Source organism: Manacus candei, unplaced genomic scaffold (genome assembly GCF_025592945.1).
Source record: "Manacus candei isolate 608988 ecotype Guabito, Panama unplaced genomic scaffold, ASM2559294v1 h1tg000047l, whole genome shotgun sequence".
Classification (NCBI taxonomy): Eukaryota; Metazoa; Chordata; class Aves; order Passeriformes; family Pipridae; genus Manacus; species Manacus candei.
This window is the reverse complement of record NW_026138095.1, coordinates 12,341,079-12,360,653: the sequence shown is the minus strand read 5'-3', so window position 1 is coordinate 12,360,653 and position 19,575 is coordinate 12,341,079.

Sequence of the window (19,575 nt, the reverse complement as noted above, 5' to 3'; positions counted from 1 at the left end):
TATCCCCCTTGCTTCATACATTTATTTACATCGTTTACATTCTTCTGAAGTATTGCCTATTGGCTCTGATTTGAAATTCAATTTTAAAGGTATTATTTTACTGCTCTCCATGCTTGGCTGTGCTGGTTTGCTCAAACGTGTGTCCAGCAGAAATTTCGTAGTGTCACATGAACAGGAATTCCTTAGGATGCATTTTACATCCTTCAGCCTTTAGGTGTATCGGGAGCTTTAACTTGGCAATCTGCTGCTATTGTAGAGATCTTGGACTGCGACTATAGTTACCAAATGAAAGAATGGGATTAAGGTCACAAACACACCTTCTCCAGCCTTCCCAAGCACAAACACAGACTCCACAGAAATGTAGAGAACTCCTGGGAAGATTTTCATTTCCTTTGCAAAGAGGTACATAGGATCTACTATTCTAAGTTCTTCCATGGAGCTTGGATGAGGTGCTGTGATTCTGTACCATATTCTGAAGACTCATGTTTTCCCTCAAACATCAGGGAGTTGAAGCACTGTAAAAAGAGTCAGAGAGAGTGACCAGTCTTCTCAACTCATTGCTCTAAAAAACTTTTGTGTGCTTCCAACTGCATGTATGACTGAGACTTCTGAGATCAAGAATTCTTTTGAGGCTACCAATGTCCTTCTGCAAAATAAATGTTGAGATTTTATAATTTCTGTTTCAAAGGTAATATTGTGTGTCTGTAGAATTTTCTTTGAAGAAAACGCCATCCTTTAGCATACAAAACAGGATAAAGGGAGAGAAAGAGAGATTTTCCTTTCCTCTTTCCTCTTCTACTGCATTATGTAATTGCTTAACAAAGAATAGACTTGGTTGTTCTTTATATATCACATGAAATTAACTCCAAGATGGATCTGCAATTTTTTGATAAACATGATTGTTGACATAATGTGTTCCAAGTTGTGTGGGAACTGAAAGCTTAGCAGCTGAAATCCACATAGCTGAAAGAAACTTCCCATCCAATATCCACTTTTACCGTTATTGCTGTGTTTATGGATCTAGTTGCAGCTGCAAAATGATTGTTTACATTTCGGTTTCCCTCCTGGGTCCTCTGCACATGTTAATTAAAGAGCATGACATGGATGCCAGTACACTGGTTCAAAGATCACACTTGCAGTATATCATTCTCTCTGTCAGTTTGGCATCTTGTATTTTATTTCACCTCCTAGAGTAATGGAAATCAACTGGGAAGGCAACAAATTCAAGAAGTTGTAACAGATAACTTGTTCTTCTGTTTCTTTCTGTGCTAGAAGCTCGATAATGCTTGGGTTTTGTCTGCCTAGTTCAGGAAATAGCACTTCGCATGTATTCTTCCCACAGTGAGAACACCATCAGGTCCCAAAGCCATTCTAGGGCTCTGAGTTTTGTTATGCCTTGCCTCTTCATGTTCTGTGAATTTTCTGAATATTTTTCCGTCTTCTTGACATCTCATGAGCCCGTTAAACTCCAGACTTTTTACAGAATTTGTTAAACTGGGATGGGATACTGTCAACTTGGGCTTAAACCACTTTCTTGGGTTTTCAAATTTTGGAAAAGATTGCATAAAATTTTTTCACTTGTGGATGGAAAAAAGATTCATACCTACAAAGAGGTGATGGTTCTGTTTGTCCTGTGATTGGTTATGAAGGTGGACTTCATGCTACTGGACAAGTCATTGACCTCAGTCGTCAACTCACCTTTCTCCTTTGCCAGCTTCTGCTTGATGCTTTGAGGGTTTTTGATCCCCAAATTCACCAGTCTGCAGTAGAAAAAGAATAATAACCCCATAGGACCACAGAAGTGTCAGTGATAAAGGACCTCTAGGGGTCCCTACTCATGTTTTCAAGTCACAAAATCATCTCATCTCTCTCAAAAATTTGTTGCCATAGTGCACTATCCACTTACTGAGAAAAATTTCAAAGTGAAAAGAATTTTAAAATTATAAATGAAAACTACTTTTAGTCTAGTCAATACTTTGCATTGTGTTTAATGTTGTTTAGTTCACCTTGGATCTAGAGGAGTGAAGTTCACAGATGGGAACAACTACATGGTTCATCACATTTTATGGTTATTTTTTGGTTTATCATTTATAAAAATCTGGATGAGGGGAAGGCTGTGGATATAGTCTACCTGGACTTCAGCAAAGCCTTTGACACCGTCTCCCACAGCATACTCCTGAAAAAGCTGGTAGCCCATAGCTTGGACAGGGGCACGTCTGTGCTGGGTTAGGAATGGGCTGGAGGGCCCAGAGAGTGGTGGGAACGGAGCTGCATCCAGCTGGGATCCGGTCACCAGTGGTGTCCTCAGGGATCAGTGTTGGGCCCAGTTGTATTTAATATCTTTATTGATGATTTAGGTGAGGGGATTGAGTCCACCATCAGCAAATTTGCAGATGACACTAATTTGGGGGGGAGTGTCGATCAGCTGGAAGGCAGGAGGGCTCTGCAGAGGGACCTGGACAGGCTGGAGAGTTGGGCTGATTCCAAGGGGATGAGGTTCAACAAGGCCAAGTGCCGGGTCCTGCACTTTGGCCACAGCAACCCCCGGCAGCCCCCTGGGCTGGGGACAGAGTGGCTGGAGAGCAGCCAGGCAGAAAGGGAGCTGGGAGTAGGGATGGACAGAAGCTGAACAGGAGCCAGAGTGTGCCCAGGTGGCCAAGAGGGCCAATGGATCCTGGCCTGGACCAGGAACAGTGTGACAGCAGGACCAGGGAAGTGATTCTTGCCCTGTACTCAGCACTGGTGAGGCCACCCCTGGAGTGCTGTGTCCAGCTCTGGGCCCCTCAGTTCAGGAAGGCCATGGAGGGGCTGGAGCAGGTCCAGAGGAGAGCAACGAGGCTGGGGAAGGGACTGGAGCACAAGTGCTGTGAGGAGAGGCTGAGGGAGCTGGGGTTGTTGAGCCCGGAGAAGAGGAGGCTCAGGGGAGACCTCCTCACTCTCTGCAACTCCCTGACAGGAGGGGGGAGCCAGGGGGGGGTTGGTCTCTTCTCCCAGGCAGAGATCAGTAAGACAAGAGGGCATGGTCTTAAGCTGTGCCAGGGGAGGTTTAGGTTAAGTATTAGGAAGAAATTCTTTACAGAAAGGGTAATCAGGCATTGGAATGGGCTGCCCAGGGAGGGAGTGGATTCTCCATCCCTGGGGGTTTTTAAGATGAGACTGAATGTGGCCTGGGAACCACGGCAGGGTTGGACTTGATGATCTCGGAGGTCCCTTCCAACCCAGTTGATTCTATGATTCTATGATTTAAGTGATTAAGTGATTTTTCATCTTGCAGTAATAAAATGATTAAGTAGACAAGGCATAACTGAAATTATCAAAAAGTTTCTAACTGGCAACTACAGGTTACAGTGTTGCATGGAGTCAGCAGGAATATGGACTTGATACCACATTTTACCTATCTCAGCAACTTTCTCCCACAGGACTAAGAACGGCAAAATAGATATAATTACATAAATAATTTATTATCATAGTTTTTAGACTAAAAGATCTCAATCAGAATTATTTACTACACAGTATAGAAGCTGTAACTACTAGTTCAATATAGTGCAGTATTTTTGAAGCAATATTGAAGTAATATTAAAGTAACTATATAGAAACTAGCAAAAACAATTATTGAGATTGATGTTACTCACCCAGACCAACAACAATGGCCCAACCTCTTTCACTGAGCCTCGAGGAGTGACCTTGAGGGGCATCCCCACTTGAGGGAGGAATGTCCACACACACTCTGAGAAGGGCTGTGTTAGAAAACCCTCCCACTGAATTGTGGGACTGGGTTTTACAATGTAAAGGGCTGGACTGTCAGTCAAGTGTCTCTGGACCAGCTATGCGAACTCGGTAGGTTTAGGTAAATTGTAATCTGTTGGTTCCTTTTTCAGGTACTTTACCAGATCTGCCACATCTTCACCTCCCTATCAGGATGCTTAACTCTGAGACTGATGACTCAGACTGGTTTCAGCTTTATTCAACACCAAAAGTAGCACAACCTCCCTTCTCCATTCCCCACTGATAGCTTTGCAAATGGGATGTTGTTTGAGATGTTGTTTGAGATGTTTTACCCCCACTCCAGGCAGAGCATCGTGCTGCACTTGTTTTTTTCCTCTAATCTCTATTCCCTTTTCTGATATTTTCTGCAGTTTACTGTTTTACCAGTGCTACTCTCACAACTGGTATTCAGAAACAGTTGTTTTAGTCTTTTAAAGGGAGGTTTCCAGACTTCCAGGGTCCAATAATCTCTGTCCAGGCTCTTTTGGATATTACATACAAAAGGCTTAAAGTTTTAATGTCAGTTTTAGCTTTTTGAAGATATTTGAAATTACAGAGTAATTATGCACGTTTAGCAGAGTGATATAGTAGAATATGGAAATCACAGGACAAACACAATGTAGCAATTACAATATACAGAAATGATTTCCATTTGCCTGACAGATTTGGTGACCATCCATATAGGGGCTGCAGCATTGGTGGATTGGATGCTGCTCACAGAGAGTTGTGGGTAATGGTTCACTGTCCACGTGGAGTGACCATTGGGGTCCCTCAGGGGTCAGTCCTGGGACATATCCTGTTGAACAGCTTCGTGGGGAAAAGGACAGTGGGACACCCTCAGCACATTCAGTGACAACACTGAGCTGGATAGTGCAGTCACACGCTGCAGGGAAGGGATGGATCCAGGGGGACTTGGACAGGCTGGGTCTGTGCTCATGGAATTCAACAAAGTGAAGTGCAGGGTCTTACACCTGGGTCAGGGCAATCCCAGACACACCAACAGGTGGGGCAGAGAAGTGATTGAGAGCAACCCTGTGGCGAAAGACGTGGGGGGGATGAAAAACTGAACATGAACTAGCAGTGAGAACTCACAGCCTAGAAACCAATGGAATCCTGGGCCAAAGAAGCAGGGCCAGCAGGGCAAAGGAGGCAATTCTCCCCCTCTACTCTGCCCTTGTGAGACTCCAACTGTAACAGTGTGGCCCCAACATAAGAAGAACATGGAACTGCTGCAGCAAGTCCAGAGGAGGCCACGAATTTGATAAGATGACTGGAAGGCATATAAAGACAGGTTGAGAAAGCGGGGACTGTTCAGCCGGGAGAAGGTTGTGTGGAGCACCTTCCAGTATCTGAAAGGGCCTACTGAGAGACCAGAGACTTGTTGTCAGGAACTGTAGTGAAAGGACAGGGAGTAATGGGTACAAATTGAAAGAGGAGATAGATATTAGGATAGGAGGAGATGGATATTAGGAAGAAATTCTTTACTATGAGAGAGGTGAGATACTGGAACAGGTTGCCCAGGGAGGTTGTTGACGCTCCATCCCTGCTAGTGTTCAAGGCCAGGTTGGATAAGGCCTTGAACAAGTTGGTCTAGTGGGCGGTGTCCCTGCCCATGACAGGGGAGGTTGGGACTAGATGATCTTTAAGGTCCCTTCCAACCCTTAACATTCTGTGATTCTATTGTTACCAGTCTCTAGATGCTGAGCATCCCCAGTAACTAGGAAGAATTATGTGGGTTGAAGCCAACACAAGCCTATTTAAACAAAATTGTTTGATTTTTATACCCTATGGCCTGAGCCTTATACACACACATACCCCACACCCCCTTTTTCTTCCACCCTGCCTGGTCTGACTTGGGAGGATTATACTTTCTACTGGTTCTTTTAGGGAAGAACCAGTTGTGCCACTCCATTGATACAACCATTAATCCAAAGCAAAGGTTCCCTTAAGGTTAAGTTCAGCTCCCTTTAAGATAGCTACCATCACTTCCTGTGTTCTGCTCTGAGCTTCTTGAGCACATCATCCTTTCTGACTATCTCTGAGCCTTCCTCTCTCTGGGGGTTTGCTACCACTTACACAGACTGTTGCTTGAAATGATATTATTGAATAGCTGTCATGGTATTTTATATGTCTATTCAGAAGGACCTTGACAGGCTGAAGCAATTGGAAGAGAGGTATGTCATAATACTGAACAAAGGGAAATGCAAATAATGGGCACAGGTGGTGTCGGGTAGGTACAATCCAAGGGAAGTTGACAATCCTGGGAGTGAGGAGGGGTGTATGTGTTTGTATATGTAACCAGGCAAGTGGAAGACTAGCAGTTAAATGAAAAAGGAAATCTTTAAAGTGGTGAGGTAATAGCTTTTGTTTGTTTGTTTGTTTATTTTGGTTTTCCTCTTACAACCCTGGAAGGCCACCTTTTTTTGCTCCTGTTCCTCTTGTCCAGTTCCCTTCAGGCTCTGTAACACTCGAGCAATTACGAATTTAGTCCTGAATTATGAGGACATAAATGATATCCTCCAAAAACCACACCACAGGTGAATGCATTTGCAAATCCATGGCCACTAGTTAAGTGATTTTATGACATGGATTTATTTATGTGACTGTTGTGCAGTCATGGACCATATGCATTTTATACAGTGTCTTGTCACTGAAAAGAGCAAGGGTAACTCTGTGTGTACCGGGGTTTGGAGTCTACAGATTTTCATACTAACTGTGGTTAAGACTGAGATGGATTTTAATTGATCCCATGGGGATTAAAACCCATGCTATTAGCCATCCTTTAAGTCACAGTCACCTCAGTTACAAGTACTTATGAGTGAAAACTCAGAGTTGTGCCAGAGATTTGATTTGGGGTCATGGGTTGAAATATAAATCTTAGTAGAGGCCATTTGTCTTTGTGTAAGACAAATATACCTAAGGAGTCAGTTGGTCCTTGTACTGAGGACTTCAAAATCCCATGTTATTGACATAAGCTTTAACTTAAAATATCTATGAGATATGTAAACTGTGTCTGTATCAAGGGGTGGAATGTCTTGATCCTGACCAGGAGACCACTCTAAGTGGAGAAACCAGTGACCACATCACAGTTAACCTGAGTGTGCCCAGGCCCATGCTGAGCTCTACTGCCCATCCAGCACAAGCCTTAGGGCTGTGCTGTGCATCACAAATCTCTTGGCTGCAGGGCACACTCAACCAGGTCATCCCAAGGGAGGACCCTGCGGGCAGCTCCCTCTCCATACTGGTTATTGCACCACCTGCACAGTCTTGTCTGAGAAGCTCTCATGTGGACATTCTTTATGAATAGAATTGTGCTTTTAAAGATAATTGTAGTAGCATGAATGACCTGAAAACAAGGAACCTCTCCACAGATTGGCTCTGTGCCATGCACCATGGGAAAATCCATCCTGGGTCCATTTGGAGCTAGGGTTCCCAGCATCTCAAGGGATTTACTCAGCATCTGAGTTGATTTTTTAGTCTGCCTGTGTTGGTTCTGGCCAAGACAGGGTTAATTTTTGCAGTAGCCATGAGGAGACATGACCAGGACCTAGAGGTTATTCTGTACCACCTAACATCGTTTCTAGGGGCAGGGGTAAGTATTGATGGAAGGACATGGACAGATGCTCACAGACCCTTAGAGTCGGCAAAATGTCGGCTTTATTAGAAGAAAGACAAAATATATAGTGGTTATGATGCTTAGTTCATGTTCACACTACGTTGGTTACATAAGGAAAACATACTCTGCTGTCCACTGCTAATTGGATCACAACAGGTGGTCATAGGAGATGACAAAACTTTATTCACCTGCCAAAACTCCTCCTTGGCATCTGGCCTGAATCCACCTTTGTTCTAACTTCAGGTCCTGTAGCCATCTTAATGGCGTAGTATTTTTTTACTGTCTGCACCCAGCCATGCCAAGGCAATACACACAGAAATGCAAGGGAAATTGTTCACACAATTTCTATCCTGTGACAGGTAAGGGACTCTCTTCCAGGAAGAAGGGCTTCTTTCCAGCTGAGCTGACATGGCAGAGGGAGCTGTCCAGTATTGTGCCTCCAATTCTCCTCCCCAGAGCAGCACAGGGGAGGGCAGGGGGAGCACGTAGTTGTAGTGGGAGCACTAAACTGCAGAATACCATTCATAAACCATGACTCTATCTTATCCAACTGGGCTGTTTTATTAAGCCACTTTTTGTTGGACCTTTCTTATTGAGATCCAGAAAGAAACCTGCATTGTCTACTCCCTCCTGCCTGCCCCCCCATCCTCCTGCAAATCTGCGGCTTGTTCACACCTTCTCACCTCAGGCCATGATTTCATCTTGAGTTACTGTGAAAGTTCTTCTTTGGAGGCTAATTAGAAAGAGCATGTTCTTTCTCAGAGACAAAAATAACTATCTAACTAGGTGTGCTAGGACAATTTACTTAACTACCTACCCTCCTGGTGCAAGCGAGGTGGTATATTAGGAAGTGGGAGCAGGACAAAATGATTTAGATTTACCAATCCAAGTGCAGATAAAAAAGGGGCTATGACTTTTTCCCAGCTGCTTTATGGTCTCTGGAAGATAAACTCAGATAAAATAAACAATGTGACCAGTGTTTGTTATGATGGTCTTCAGAATTTGGAATTCTAAAAGCAAGTAAATTTCCAACTTGGCTTTCTTCAAGTTCTTGTTAGTTCTTTCTCATTCTTGTCTGCTGACATAAGTTCCCAGAGGGATTTGCCTCCCATACAGATTCAACAGTGTCCCTAAGTAACTACTATTACTTAGGATAAGTCATGCCAGTCTCCTTCCTCTCTTTCTACTGTAGGAAGCAACATACTCTCGCCAGCCTCCCGTGACAGAGCCATAGGTGAGTATCTCCTGTGAGATTATGTCAGAGACCAGCTTTGGCACTTTTAGATATTCCACATGTGGAGGGTGTTTAATATTTAATATCAAATTTCCTTATTTGAAGATGTTTGATGTTGCAGGTGATTTTGATTCAGCAGTGTGATGGAATCAGAGTACAAACATAACAGAGAAATTGCGATAGAGAGGAGGATCACAAATCAAATGTGATCCCTGTTACCCATTTCTACATACTCACCATGGCTGAGTGGCACCATGTGCTGGGAAGGAATGACCTTCCCATGCTGCTGAGAGAGTTGTATAAGGACTATCAGGGCAAATGGAGAAGAGCCTGGCCGAGCAGCTGCACTAATGGGCTGGTGGATGTGGCCAAGGTGGGGATGCTGTGAGACTCTCTAAGTTTCCTCTGCCCTTTCCTGAAATGCTGTTCTACCTCAGGTACTCTTCAGCATCACCCACTCACACAGCTTTTCTGTGAGACTTTGCCAGATTTTAGGCTTGCACATGTGCGTACTTTCTCAAAACTTTCTGAGTCTTTCACAAGGAACCAGCTTTGGAGTTAAAACACAGCCTGTAGTTGGATTTGAACTAGTTTCTGACAGTGGTAAATAGTGAGCAGTCTGCTCAGCTCTGATCTTTCATCTCACAAGCTTTCTGAAAGAAGGCTTAGTTAGATGCTGTATTATAAGCTATAACTCAGATTTTTCATTATTCCCTTCTCCCAGCAGTATGTTTCCTGTAGTTCTACTGCAGGAAACATTATTGCAGGCACATTTAGAGTCTTATGGAATGCGTTGCTTGGGAACCTACAGGAGCAGCCGACTTTCTTCTTTGGGGACATCATGTTAGAATAGGTGATGTAAGGGCCCCCAAAGAGTGTAGATTCTTGATACAAGCCCAGTCTTTGTCTGTGTTATTAAACTAAAACTGTGGCACAAGCTCTTCTTTGACCCAGAGGCCAGCAAAGTTAGTCTCTGACATTAAAGAACCGACGGATACTCTGTAAGTCCTGCCTTGTTCTGCCAGAGATACTTGTGTGGGCAGCCCTACCCACTGATGGTTCCTGGCTCAATTATGCTGGTGTTGTCTGAACTGTAAGTGGCAGAAGTCGTATGGCAAGGAGAAGAACATGTAAGAGTTGTGGCCAGTGTTTTTTTTTTCCTCTGTGATACACAGAGACATGAAAATTTATGGAGATGGGAACAAATCTCAGTACAGAGTGTCTGGGAGGATAATGATGTCGCTTCTGTAGACATGGTATAATGAAGATGGACCACTGCCCACTGTCCTAGGAAGTCAGAGCAGAATTGTAAGTCAGCAGTATGACCCTAATATGATCAGGAGTTTGAAATAGTTATGGTACAGCTGAGGAAATGTTCAGGCTGCTATGTGAGCCCCTTCGAAATACTGAATGTGACATTTGCCATTTCTACACAAAAAAAGAGACTTACTTAGGCTGGAACTGATGCAGGGAGAAAGGTGATCTAGAAACTAACTACTGACCTGAGAAGTAGCAAAAAAGAGCTTGGTCTGTGTAGGATAGTCAAAACCAAAACTTTCAGGGAAAAAGGATATATGAGGAGCACTTTTTCTAGTGGAAGCAAAGAGTGTTTTGGTCTAAGGAACGGCTAACAAAAGCACTGTAATACTGCCAAGAATATAACATGGTCACAAATAAGTCTAGGTGAGAATTTGGTTTCTAAAGACTGTTTTGTAGTCTTTGGGGAACCGAGAAGATCAGGGGACTGGAGCACATGGCGTATAAGGAGAAGCTAAAAGAGATGGGTTTATTCAATCTGATAAAAGGAGGCTAAAAGGGAGATCTTACCGATGTCTACAGCTATCTGATATGGTGAGAAAGAGTGGACACAAGCTGGAATGTGGGAAATTCAGATTAGATATAAGGAAAATTATTTTTACCATGATGGTGATCCAAGTCAGGAACAGGTTCAGAGAGGCCCCATCTGTAGAGGTGTGCAAGATGTGACTGGACAAATCCCTGAGCAATCTGAAGTAATTAGACCTACTCTGAGTAGGGTGTTGGACTAGAAGACCTCTGGACATCCTTGCAATCTCAGCTATTCTGAATGATTTTATGATCCCAGCTAGAGAGCAGGCTAAGAAGCACAGCAATAAGCAACATCCATTTGGTTTAGGCATTGCTGCATAACATTGCAGGCTGCAGGACAGACATGCAATAACAGCATGGCACACCCAAGTTAGCTTGTATCTCGTCAAATAGCATTAACTCTGAGGTTATGGGCCAGGCACTGGAGAAGAAACTCAGGATCTATGATGAACTCCAGCAGTTTTGCTTATAGCGCTGCTGGTGTGTCCCACTGCCCATAGCAGCCCAAGTGGGATTTGCTCAGCTGTGAGCAGGCCAGCTGTACTGTGATCACACGTTGGCGTCTGAACCCAGTGAGCTGTGGCTCAGCCCCTGGGATGGGTTGCATGGAGCATTTCACCTCCCAAGTGCCTCTGGCACTGCCTGTGCAAACAGAGGGATGTCCTGGCTCCAGAGCAGCAGCCCGTGGGCTCCAGGCTCTCCAAGTCCTCTTTTCAAGGGGGACCTCCCTGCCTTGCTGCTGCCCTTTGGCTTGTTGTGACAGACATGTCAGCATGGCAGTTGCTCTGTGTTGACCCAAAGGCCAGCCCAGCGCAGTGTCCCCTGGCAGTGACTGTGGGCCTTGGTGGTGTCTGAGGCTGACAAAGTACAGGAATGAGGCAGGAAGATGTGCTGAGGCTTTCCCTGAACTCTGCCCCATACCCCAGGTGCTCCTGGCTGGCACATCCCAATCCTGATGTCTTTCTTGTGCATGGGATCAGGAGTCTGGACCTGGTTCTCCTCCCATGGATTTGTATGGCAGCTTTTTGAATGAATGGTAACATTCAGGAGCCACTGTTGGTGGTGAGGAGCTGTGCAGATAACTACGAGTGGTTTGAAGTGTCCTATCCTTCTGTGTTTGGCCACCAGCGAACTTCACCTGATGCCCCTACTTCTTGTGCAGGGTCATCCATTCACTCCCTCTTGTTGTCCTATCTAGATTTTACAGACCTTATCTTACATCTGCTGGCTGCCTCCTCTCCAGCTTGAAGGACCCAAGGCTGACTGTGCATTTTCAGGTGCTAACATTTCAGTTGCCTGTGTCAGCTGACACTAAATGCTCTTTCCAGAGGGAGGGACAGTGTGGGGTGCTTGAAAATATCTCGCATTGTGATTCATGTTTGTGTTGAAGAATTGAAAAAGTTGTCTGTCTCTCCAGTGTACATAAAATCTATGATGTTCTCAAAATGAACTTGCCTATGCTGGGGTAACCCAGTGGAGCCTGACTTGGTGCGAAAATCTCTTGGCTTAGCAATTCCAGTACAAACACATCTCTGATGACCCCAGCTGAAGGGTCTATTTTTATGACTATTGATATCACTGCTCTCAGAGGTCAAATTTCAGAAGAAAGAATCTAATTTTTCGCTGACATTGTAAAATTTGAGGGGGAGGTTAGAGGTCTCTGAAGCATTTGGCTCCACCAGCTGCAAAGGGAATATGATCTGAGCCAAATATAAGAACTCAGGGATTTATACATTTGTTTTAGATGTTAGAAGTTCATTTAAAGTGATAGTTCTCTTCATAACCATACCCGCATATGCCTGTCCCACACCATTCGTGGTATTCTAGTGTTTGTGCTCTGTATTTGCTTTGCCATTGCTGTACAGAGTCTAAGCCTTCTGGGGAGTGAATATCTATGTGACTGTATAGATGGACTAATTTTTAATCAGAGAACTATGAACACTGTTGATTCTGGCCACGTTCATTGTTTTTTTTAATGTTTCATCCTCCCAGTTGTCACATAAGTATTTGAAACCACATTCATAGGTCTCTCTGATGAGGAAAGAGGCTCCTGTGACCAGAGAGTACATGTTTTCCTTTCCTTAGGTGATCAAATTGGTCCACAGAGAGCGATTTCTACACTGTTGTTTTTGCATTGGGGATGAAATTATTTCCTCCTTTGGCAGCAGAAGTTCGGCTGTGAAACTGCTGAAAAAGAGTCCTTGTATCCTGTTGGACTAACTTCTACTGTTTTCTGTGTAATACAACAGGAGGAAGGTCTCCTATGTGGCATCACATTTCTACAGGGAACCAGGATCATCATGTGTTTGGCTCATGAGAAGTGTTTACAGTATGTTCTCTGAGTCTTCAATATCAGGGGTCTTCAGAGGCACTAACTCAGAAAAAATGTGGGATAAAATTTTATACCACGTATCTGAATGTTATGGAAGATTTCATTTAACAACTTCCTTCATGCTCAAATTCCTCCTGTTCAGCCAGGAATGATCCATCAGTATCAGAGAAAATGGCATGTGCTCCCTGGTCACAGAAACATTGCAGAAAAGGGAGCTGTTGACAATGTATTGCAGAGACTGGAGAAGACTGGACTGTAGTTGGCAGTGTCTTGCATTTAGCTCCAATGAAGGTGCAGGGCTTCCAGAAGTTCACTCTTGCCAGAGCAGCAGTTCCATTGTCCTCAGCTGAGATGTCCATGCAGCACTTCCTGCCAGTGGCAGAGGGCACAATCCACAATCCACGAGGAAACAATCCACATATTCAATGGCCACTTGGATTGTTTGGGAACAGGCTGTGGCATGGCATCTATTACACGGTGGATTATCCGCATAACAAGGAATTTTGGCATGTTAGAGTTTGGCTTCCACATTATGCAAAGCATTCAGGCTGCTTCCAGCACAGGCCAGCTGTGCAGTGTGGTAGCAGGGAGGTATGCACAGAGTTCAGAGCCAGGACATGGTACAGGCTGGGTGCTGACACTAGCCCAGCTTTGTCTTCTGAGAGTGGAAAAGGGAAATTAGTGGTTTGACCTCAAGACTCACAGGAGAAAATGCTGGAAAGGTGCTTCCCGAATTGTGATGGTCAAATTATTAGGCTATATAACTGTGCAGGAGTGTGTGTATGTGTGAGAGTGTGTGTGTCCCTGTGGCAATGAACAGGGTTCTCACATGCACCTGCATTTTCTATTGTCTGGACCCAAATGCTGTACCATCTCTTCTGCTGGGAAATATCCTAAATGAACAAACCTAGTTGGCCTATGGCAAAAGAGTTTTACTAATAGTTCTCTGGGGGCATAGTGGGCTGGACACTTTGATCACAAACCACCCTTCTGGTTGGTTTCTCTTTTATTTTGATCTATGTGCTTTTCATCAAGCTTCCTCCTTGTCAGTGCTGAGCAAGTAACATCTGTGACTAATACAGAAAATAGGGAGGTTGGTGCCTTCCCAGCCAAGTCAGCCAGGGGAACTTGCGAAATATGCTTGTCATTCACTTGTTGTCTCAGACACTGCCAGAATATTTTGAGCAGCAAAAACCCCTGCAGCCCTGCTAGCTGGAGGGGATCAGCTGTCAGGCTGGCTGTCCAGTGCTCAATACTTGACTTTCCCCACTTCCCAGTGCTCAACACCTGACTGTTTTCCACCTTAATAGCAGTTTCCTTGCTGGATTTGTTCCACAGGCTTTCCTGACAGATAACAGGGCTGAGTCTGGCAATGTGACTGAGACAAGTCTGCCACAGTTCCAAATCCAGGTCCAACCAAGTAGCGAGGCTGAGCAAGAATTCCCAGAAGGCACATGCAAAGAGAGAACACATATGCAACTCATATGCATATGTACATATACAACACATATATACACATATCAGCACAGGTGAACACACTCAGCACTCACAGCAATACCAATGGCACAAATGGCACTTGTCCCCTCCAGGGCGGTTCAGGGTGAGAGCCCAGTAGTGTCTATGTAGATGCTCATCTGTACAAGGGGAACCTGCCAGTTCCTGGGCACAGACATTCTGTGTGCCCAGTAGCTGTCCCTGGATCCCAGTCTCCCCAGACCACATGATGTGTTCCTCATGACTTGTACAAAGGCAACTCTGGGAATCCTTCCTGCAAAGGGACTGGAGAGGTGTTAGATGGCTGAAGGAATGGGAGCCCCTTCCTGCTGTTTGACCACCTACTGCCACTGTACAAAGCAACATTTTGCTGCATTGTTTATGAATATCATTTATATAATTTTTAGGGTGTGGCTCAATATTTTCTTTTACTGTTAACAACCATTTTGATTGTTTGGTTGGTTGGTTGGTTTTTTTGTGCAAAATACTAGCTTCACCAGCTCCTCTGAGTTACACCTTGTTAAAACATGCAGAAATCTGCAGCCTGTGATTTTTCCAGAAGTGTTTTGTATGTCTGGGCTCCAGCAGCTCCAGTTCTTTGAGGACAGTAATTTTTTTGCAGTTGTCACCAGATTTGTCATTGTTCTGGGCTTGCCTTTCTAGAGGGGAAGACAGGTGTGCTACTGCTTAACTGTACTGCCTGATAGGTCAGTTGCTGTCATTCACGTGGATAAAACTCTCCCACATTTTTCAGCAAGAGCTAAATGTCTGGCTAATGAAAAGGAGAAATGAATTGGGATTGCGCATTCCTTCCCTTATGTTGGACTTGACTTTGGTGCTTTCCTGATGAAGGTCCCATTTCTGTCATTTGGAGACAGGGTTGGTTCTTGATATGTATTGACATCTGACTTGTGCCTGATACCAAAAATACTATGACATTGCTCATTTCCTCAGTTCAGGAAAGGAATTGACCACTTTGACCCTGTTCCATTCCCATATCTGTGAGTTAGAAATCAGAGCCTTTGGCCATGCATCTAAAGGTATCCTACTGGATTTTCTTTCCGAAGTCTTCTGTGACAATGTTGTCAGGTTGCAGAAATTGCATAGCAAATTTGTGCTGTGGCTGCACTGTGCTAAACAAAATTTTTCTTGGTGTCAGAAAATCACTTGGCAATGCAGGCCTATGTTGCTCTTCAGCCCAGAGATTGTACCTTTAATTTCTGTTACATTTCATTTCATAGAGAATCTAATTCACTATTTTTGTTTTATTTATATGTTTTCTGTTTGAAATTCTTTCCTAAAGTGCAGTTCATTTTGATTTCTTACTGTACCCCATAGTGTGGGATTCTGTTTTTTGTTTGTTTGTTTGTTTGTTTGTTTCTTTTTGTTTTTTGTTTGTTTGTTTGTTTGTTTTTGTTTTTTGTTTGTTTGGTTGGTTTTTTTGGTTTTGTTTTTTGTTTTGTTTTTGTTTTTCAGTTTCTTGTTGGGCTACTTATCCCTATGTCCTTTCTGAGGTTTTTCTGCTGAAAACCCATTCCTACCAATTGTTCCCAGATGCTTATCAGGATAGAAATCCCTGATAATATTAGTAACATTAATTTGAAGATATCTGAAGCTGATCCACACCCCTTACTTTAATTAATTCTGATAATGGCTGTGAGAGGCTTTGGTAACAATATTGGTTAAACAAATTATCTCAAGCTTCTCTGTGTAGAGAAAGAGTTCTTTCTGGTACTGCACCTGAACTGACTAAAGCAACAGACAAAGTTCAAAATAACTTTGCCAAAAAGAGGGAGCCTCGTAGTTTCTCACAGTCTCTTCCACTTTGAATTTTCTTTACAAATGAGCTGCCTACGTTGAATCCTATTGTACAAGGAAAGATCTTAGGCCTGGAATGAAAGTAACAGTGGTGTGGACAAATCTTTCTCATTTGAATAGAAAAATGAGTTACTATCAGTGGGCAATTCTGTTTTCCTTGATAACCTTCTAGATATTTTCTTTAGATCTGATCAAGCACAGTTCTGCACTGGGCAGTAACCTTAACTGAATTTCCCTGCTCAGTGTGAGCACTGCAGTGCCCAGCATTGATGAGGACACTTTTTGGCACACACTTTGTTTTTATTCTCTAAAAGCTGTGCTGGTACTTATGCAGTGTAGTTTTTTTCCTTCTGCAGAAAAAAGAAAAAAAAATGGTGGTCAGATCTTAAATAATCTATGGATTATTCAGTGCGACACTTCATTTGAGGAACATTCCCCATGGGATTTGCAGCTTGCCAGTGCTGTTGTCAGCCATGCTCTCAGTGTGAGCTCTGTGGACCTCTGGTGAGCCCTCTGACAGGGAGTCCTCAGCCCCTGCTGCAGCAGCATTTCTGCTGCCCTCTGTGTAAAAGGAGAGCTGCCAGGAATGTTAACACCAAAGAAACAGAATTGCTCAAACACCAGTCGTTCAGAACATGGCTTTTCATCCCAACACTTCCCAACATTAAGATGCAGCTGGGCACTGGACTCTGGAGATGGCAGGACAGACTTTCCTTAACCAAACCTCCCTTTCTCCTGTTGACTAATAAGATGCATGGATTTGATGAAATACATGCTTCCCTGCAGGAAGGGTCTAATCCTAAGTGGTGTCACAGTGCTACATAGTTCAAAATTTCTGCATAAGACTGGAGGTATTAATTGATTTTTGAGGAAAACAGATTGATGGAACAGAACCACCACATACTTAAAAATATTCAGGGGGAGACATACAGAATATGTACTGGGCAATTTTGGCCATGGCAAAGGTAAGCTAGCATTCCTGGGGCTAGAACTTATTTGGGAAGACTGCCCGGTGCCATGCATCAAAGCGTGGAGGGACTCTGGAGTTCTTTCTTTCTCCTGATTGTACTCTTAAGGCTGCTTCAAGGCTAATTTTTTCAATGCATTTATGGTATAGCTTAATGGTATAGCATAGTCTGTCACATGATTATGTTTGATGTTTCACACTTCTGTCTTTCAGAAAAGAGAGAAGGAAGAGAGCAACTGGGACTCCAAGGATATCTCAGCATCACTTAACTGTAAAATGAAGAAGAAGGTAAAAAATAATACCTGGGCAGGGGCTTAGTGAATATCAAAGTTGCACAGTTACTTAGGCTCCTCCTATCTTTCCAGGAAGCACCCATTGAAGAGAACTGGAGAGGGGGCCCTGGATGAGGACACAGCCTGGATGAGGACATGACCTGGATGTCCTTTCTGTCACTCACCAAAGCAGCTGAAGAGCTCCTGTTACAGAACAGGTGAGTGGGTTGAGAAGGCTGCGTGGTGTCTGGGTAGGATAGTCAAAAAGAGAGACAACAAGTGGTAGAAGGAGTTGAAGATGGAGAATGATTTGGATGGAAAGGAAATCAAGGTTTTTGAGAAAGCAACTAATCCCAACAGCAAATGTCTGAGAATAGTGCTGAGCATTTGAAATCACTGAAAGATAACAAGTGGCGGAAAGGCAGCCAACTAATCTGGTTTTGATACCTTGCTTTTGAATGCCATAAATGGAAGGAACATGCATATCATCCTTGTTTGAGATGTGGCTGAACTCCTCTTAGGAATTGTCACATATTACTTATGATCCAAAACCTGTTTGCTTTTGTGTTCTGTATTAACATATAGAATACCTCCTGACTGAAGAGTAAGGTGCAGGCAGTTACAAGCAGAACTATTGTGCATTATCTTGTATTATGCTTTTCATGTCCACTTCCCCCTCACTTATGCATCCACAGTCTCAAATCGCTCCTAGGAAGAAGAGGTTTTTCTCTGTGTTAATCCTATGTCTTCTTGATTCATTTCAGTGGTTCTGTATTGCAATGTAGAGGCAGGGACATAGTTCAGCCTTCATTAAGGCCAGATTTTTGGCTACCAAAAGCAGGTGTCTTTCAGGATGGGACAAAGACTAAAAGGTGTTTTGGAATACCAAGAGAGGAGGAAATTCTGAACATTTCCAAGAGCACTTAAGGATGGGAAAACTTTCTGCCTAGCTTAAATTCTAATACTCTGTTCACTGACTTATGTGTCTGCCATGAAGACCATCACATTTAGACTCTACCTAAAAGCATTACCAGCTTACAAAGTAGTTGAATGTCAATGGAAGGCCCAGAGTGTGAACCCATTCTCTGCTCTCCAAAGACTCTACCTATACCACACTCTACCTGTTCCACATTCTATCTCTACACTCTACCTGCCCTTCCAGTCCCCACCAGCACTTCTGCTACCCCAAGGTGCCCCTAGTTCAGTGTTTTAAGCTGTTTCTTTCAACACCACTGCTCACAAGGACTTGGGGTGTGAGGATGCACCAGACACAACCTGCCTGCCCCTCCTTCGGTGCCAGGACAAAGCAGAGACTCAGAGAACAGATCTGTTTCTTGAGGCACTCTGTGACCCATCAAGACAGCCATTGTAGGGCAATGGGCATGAAATGGGTGAGTGGACAATGGGTTCACAAGAGCAGGGAGGATTCCCCTTCTGCAGACTGTAGGTACCGCTGCTACAGTCTCTCCCTGCATCCCTTTGTTCTTCTTATCACACCTCTGTCCAATGCAGCCACTTTTCAGCCCCTGGGAACAGCAGCTACTCACGCTGTGACCCAGATACTTGAAGAGGGCTGATGTTGTAACTTGCAAACACTTTCTCAGATGATCAAAAGCAGCAGAGTTGAAGTCCAGGGTCAGGTACCAACAGCCAAACGATGTTAAATTGATGGCTCTCTTCCTTTCTCTTTTTCTTTTTTCCTTCCTTCCATCTCCACTCTTTCTCCCCTCTCCTTCATCCAGTTCCTTGTTCCCCACCTCAATTTTTCTTTCCCAGTCTTGCTTTCTTTTTAATCTTTCTCAATCTCTTCCTCCCTTCCCCTCTTTTCTGTCTTTTTTTGCATTTCATTCTCTTTCTCAATTTCTTTCTCTCAGTTGCTCCTGACCCCCCTCATCCTCTTCTCTCCTCCCTCTCCCTCCTTTGTGTCTCTGTTCCTTTCCCTCTTTTGCTCTCTGGTCCCCTCCTTTTCTGTCACTGGGGAGGAAAGCCCTTTCTGGTCAAGGCACTGTTCCTGTGGCCTGAGGGCACGGACAGTGAGTACCTGGAGAACTGGAAAGCTGGATCTGGCATTATCAGCTCAGTTGGTGAGAGCATGGTGATGGTTAATGCCCAGTTGTGGGTTTGATCCCTGTCCGGGCCATTCATTTAGGAGTTGGACTCAATGATCCTTGCAGGTCCCTTCCAACTCAGAATATTCTGTGATTATTGTAAGGAACTTCTTTCTTAAGG